General features: G+C 43.3%; 1 protein-coding gene across 1 annotated transcript in view; it reads right to left on the bottom strand.

Annotated features, from left to right (window-relative positions):
• MEGF11 (multiple EGF-like-domains 11) overlaps positions 1-5,664 on the bottom strand; it is a gene marked incomplete at its 5' end in the record, with an annotated part of 99,992 nt that overhangs the window by 50,335 nt on the left and 43,993 nt on the right. The gene's annotated exons all lie outside the window — the stretch shown is intronic.

Here is a 5,664-nt window from a genome sequence, read left to right as displayed (position 1 = left end):
GCAGGAACCATACTTAAAGGTTCCTGTCAAAGAGAGAATTTTTAAGCACAGCCTGACATTAAAATCTTATCAACTCACTTGAAATTAAGTCAATGAAAAATTAAAGCTAATTTCTAATAAGCTTATGTTACATTCATAGACTAAAGGGCACTTGTCGAATCCAGAGAGTAAGCACACCTTTTCATATGGAAAAGATTTCCACAGCTGAAAGGCAGAGGCCAGAAGAGAGGCTAAAATGCCCCATTTTAGACTGACTCTGAAAATGTCTAGTTTGTCTGTCTGTTTAAAGCTAATGTAAGGATACAGAATAATCACAGAAATAAATTATTAATTTAAAAATCGGGGATAAGACTGCCAAAAGTGATAAGTGCAAAATACAGTTTAAATAATGGGATTAGACATCTAGAAAATGCATGTTTAATAGGAACTTACTATTGCTCCATTCTGATATTTTAGGCTTTGTATTAGAAACCAAGAGAGTATGAAAACACCTGATTTAAAAAAAAGCCAACCCACGACATTATGAATTCTAAAATATCATGGATCTCTCCAGCTAAAGATGTGTAGGTGCACAAAAGAAGCCCTAGATCTTTTCTGGTTTTAAAGATGTGTGGAGAAGGCAGCTGCCAATCACATCACTACGCTCTCGGAGGTGATCTGCCAACGACCACAGAATTGGTTTGGCTTCAACCTGGCACAGCTGAGGATTGGATCTGGCCCTAAGATTATAAACCAGATACTGCTGCAATGGAAGAGAAGGAGTATTAATCCAAACAAAATGCGTTTCATGGGAAGCTAAATGGAAAGTGGTGGGGTTTTCTTTTCCTTGACAGGTCTACTGCCTTTTTTGCAAAGAACTCAGCAAAAGTGAAGTTAAAAATACCTTAGAGCTCACCGTCAAAGTGGTCACTGTTCCTTTAAAATTCAAAAAGGCTTCCCTTGAGTAACAGCCTTATCAGTTTTACTGAATTAATGTGTCCGCAGGAGGGAAGAAACATGTTCCTGTGTTTGAGTGACAGTGCAGATGTCACTCACTGCCTGCAAATTCTCACAAACGCAAAGTCTCATTCCTCAAAGCTCACCTTATCTGTGAGCAGCCGATGTTTCCTGACCCCATTAACTCGCTCATACAATCGCACGTGGAAATCCCGACAACTCGAGACTACCACAACTACTGCACGATATTTCTGGACGTGATAAGAGACAATTAGGGTTTATGTTGCTGGCAAAGTATGAAAGACATTGAGGTTGTAAAGGACGGCAAAATGAATTTTTTTGATTTCCAATATGTAATGGCAAAGAGGGAGGCTGCTTTTATGAGACATGAATGAAGCCTGAAGGTGAAACGCAATAACAAGATGTTTCTTCCTTACCAGTATATATCATTTTCATACCTCTGTTTGGCATCCTGATTAATTAAGGAAAATCTATGAGGGGTTCTTCTATAATTAACTATGGGATGCACACTTCTATATTTTCCATCTGACATCTACAGCACCGTCTTATTTTCCCCCCGCATTCTAGGGATGTTCAAATCTAGTGAATAAACTTCAGCTCTGGATAGTCAGAGAAGCTACAGAACGGAGTAAACTAGTTCAGTGGATAGTCGAGATAGCGTCGTGACTGCAGCATTCTATAAAAACCAGAGCGCAATTCAAAAAAGGACGACAGAGCCAAGATTTGGGCATGACAGCATTTCAGATTAAAGGAGTTCCGATAAACAGGATTTTGCTCGACCTCAGTATTTTCAGCAATGGAATACATCCCCCCTGCAGATCTCTTCCTATTTAACCCTACTGTAATTCCCCAAAGGTTAACAAAACACACTGCCACCACGAACCTGCAGCACAGTGACTCGTTACGAAATGAGCTCGCCGTGATTATCAGGCGGGCCGGGGGCTTTCCTTTCTGTAGTCTGTCTGGAGCTGACTGTGAAAAGGGATGCACGCGGGTCTCAGAGGCATGAGGAGCAATGGCTGTGTCTGGCTTCCCAGACAGTCCTGCTAACTGGGCTGAGGTCAAGCGCAAAGGGAGCCCCTCCAGCAATTAGGGGACAGGCCAGCAGCTATGACCAATTTAGTTACTGAGGCTTGTACTGAGGGAACCAGCTAACGGCTACGGAGTAATAACTAGCTGGTATCTGTGAGGGAGCCACTGCTGGTACAAAACATGCTGCCAGCAGCCACGTTGAGGATCAAGCCGATGGGGTTTGCAGTTCAGCTTAGAAAACCCATATGGCTTAGCTGGAGCTGCGATTTCCAGAGCCAAGCAGCATTACCCCTAACAGAGGAACATTGTCTCCCCATGTCGTCCCTAGCTTCTGACCCACCCAACAAGGCTGTCAGAGCAGGTGCTCCTTCTCTGTCCAGTTTCAGGGTATTATATATTAAGCAAGAGGAGCCTAATTGACATGTATGATCTTATCACTGTCACTGAGCATCCAGGAGGGGAGCTTCTGTCTGGGCGAGATGAGACTGATGCCTGCTTCTCTAGGACCTGTTTGCTTACAAAGGACTTCTAGAAAATGCTCCACCGGGCAGCTTTTCTCTCTATGGATTCAGTGTGTGCAAGATCTCTAATGAACCAAATGCATTTAGCACCGAAGCATTTTCATTTTAACCTCAATGTGAAACACCCCCTTCACAAGTGACTGGTATGTTGGGAGTGTTAAGGTGCCTCTGTGCACAGAGACAGAGCTGCAAGAGCAAGCGTGGTATGTATCTGAAGTGCATAAGAGATCTGGAGTAAGAGAGACCCTTATTAATCTTTAGAAAACAACCAGTCTCATCAGTCAAGACCTGATCCTGCCGGGGGCTACACTGCTCCTTTTTAACCCAGCAATAGACAGGAACGTCACTTCTTTTGATATCACAGGGACTATTTATATCTGTGAGGTTTTGTCTACGCAGCGCTGGTGCAGGCTGGAGAACTCCATTCAGCGCAAGGCTGAGCCCTTGTTATTGCATCTGACACTCCCTCCATGTGGAGGAAAACTCAGCTGTGCGTTTTGTCGGCAGGCCACAGACCTGATTCTGGCCCACACCTGAGCAAGTTTCAGTGTTTGTATCACGAGAGCCTTTTGCCAAGGTGGTTTTGGTCTTTTAGGTACAAATGTTATGCTTGCTGTGCTATCTCCCCAGCCACGGGCGATGCAATGTGCTTGTGTACCTGGTTCCAGCAATGACAACTGGGCACAATCATCTGTAAATCTTCTGCCATTGGCTGCACACGTGCAATTCCCCACAGAACTTAAAAGAAAAGGTATACAGGTGTCCCTAAGCAGCTTGGTGCCAGTGCGCTTATTTATTCATACCCCTGGTTTGCACAGCTTTGTGATCTGGCTGATACGTGGGAATCTCTTCCTCATCTTCCCCTCCGCCCGGTACACTCAGCTCCTGAAATTACCCTCCCCCAGCTGATACCCATGGAGGAGCATTGTCCTTCCAAAAGTGGTGATGGGTGGCAGTCATAATCTAATAAAAGGTGGCAGACTGCTATTAACTTACATTTATGCTACTCTTTACATGCCTTTTTTCTTCTTTTCCCAGTCTTCTTCCATGGTCCGACCACCTATCAGTCTCTGAAGGTTTGTATCAGTAACATCTTGAAAACCACTTTAAAGAAAATGGGTTCAATCGTCCCCTTGATCTTTATATAAGACACTGACATCAAGAAGTAGTCCCACGTGTGGGATGAACATACAGAATATGCTGTTTCACATCAAGTTTTGTGGCTATTAGGATCAGAAAGCCATGCGAATTCTCTGTCTGGTGTGAGTGGGCAGGAGAACCTTCCGATCTTTTTCAGGCCATGCCTAATTAGTACCAAACTCAGAAAGCAAAAATTTAAGCCTGAATTATTTATCACGTCATATTTATAAAATGCACTGCAATACACATCCTGCCCCAGTTCACAACAACTACAGATAAGATTAATCTTCCACTGATGCCACACTCCTTAATATGAAAATATAATCACCTAGCTGAAGAGTTTCTTAAATTACATCCTTTCAACCAGCATGAGCAGGATTTATCCTTGTGTCTGGTGCTAAGCCAAGTGGAAAAACCACTGGAAGCAGAATTGACAAAACACATGTTGGCTCTGTCTATCAGCATTTCCAGCGCACACCTTACATGGCCTTGTCAGCAGCTCAACTCCAACCTGGTGGCTCGAATAACAACATTAATATTTCCTCCCTGAAATGTGATCCCAGAGGAGGGAGCTCCAGAACTGCAGGGACACACCGAAGGATGAAGTGCTTGGTTTGCAGTAAGTCCTCTGCAAGTTAATAGACATTTATCTTTGTCCAATATGGAAATTAAAAAACGAAGGACAGCATAGAAATTATTCTTATCTTTACTTATGGTACTTTGTATCTGCATTTGGTGTACGTTTACAGATGAGTATGGGAGTAACTATAAAGTATTTGTTGCAGATGCCTTTGAGGAAAAGCCACGCCTTTTGTCTGCATTGTCTGCAAAGTACATTTTCTGCAGTTCCCTCTGGACTGCTACATCCAGAAAGATGTGTAATAAACTTTAAGAGTATAAATATATCTCTTTAATTTACTGTACTTTTAAAACCCATTTTCTCCCTTGAAGAAGCTCACGAAGAGTACAGGAAAGCCTACCAAGTGCTTCTCTGGTGATCATCAATAATGGACAGTAGAGCTTTAAAGCCTGATAGATGGATATATTGACGGTAAAGAGGCTCAAAGAAAGATGAATGCAGCGCAGCGAGTGAAAAATGCAGGCTGGAGGAGGGGATATTAGTGAGCTTATAAAATGGATTTTCTTGGGGGAAAAATGCCCTTTTCAGGGACGCATGCCCAGTATCTTTGAAAACTGGCTTTCTTGTAAGCAGTGTGTAGAACTTCCTATTTTTAAATTTTATTTAATTCTTAGAAGATTTTTTTCTATTGTACATTCTAGGTATAATTTCATGGGTTTTTGCCTTATGCTTCTAGGGGCTGAGCTGCTTCTATCAGAAAGAGAAGGCACACATTGCTTCAAGGCGTAAGCGAAGGGGCAAGGTGACAGTACCCCAAATGCTGGCTGCCTGATCAGCCTGACCTGCTCTATACATTCATCCAACTCGTACTTGTTTGAAAGCCAATTAAATTTTCCAAATGAATTGCTGTTAACAGAAATGCATTTTGATTGCCAGAGCCACTGGTGGTTCTGCAGTTATGGGCAGGAATACAAGTTTGTTACCCTCCAGGGCCTCTACAGAGAGCTGAGGGAGGTCAACCAGGGTTTTAGGCAGCTAAGTCTGAAGTACTGGTTGGGTCAATAACTTGCCCCCACTGCTGTTGTGTTAGCTGTCAAAAGGAGACCTATCAGTACAGTGTCAACTGTGGGTCTGATTGTACCGAGATCTCCAGCCTGGACTCTCCAGCTTCACTGAACAGTCCTCTCTGCCTCTGCGTAATCACGAGAACTCTCCATAACTACTCTTCTGTGCTCAAGAAGCATGAGAAAATGGGAAAAACATGAAGACAATGTTTTGTGACAAAAGTGAGTTTTGTATGATGGAGCAGCCTTCAGAAAACACCCATCTGCATGCCCAGGTGTGATGGTCCCAGGATTCGCCGTACCACACCTGTACCCCTGTGGAAAGGGCTATTCAAGGAGAAAAACTCTGCAGGATTTCCAGATGATCGGC

This window comes from Buceros rhinoceros, unplaced genomic scaffold, assembly GCF_000710305.1.
Source record: "Buceros rhinoceros silvestris isolate BGI_N320 unplaced genomic scaffold, ASM71030v1 scaffold16853, whole genome shotgun sequence".
Taxonomy (NCBI): Eukaryota; Metazoa; Chordata; class Aves; order Bucerotiformes; family Bucerotidae; genus Buceros; species Buceros rhinoceros.
The sequence above is the reverse complement of the archived record's forward strand: the minus strand, read 5'-3'. Positions and strand labels throughout refer to the sequence as shown.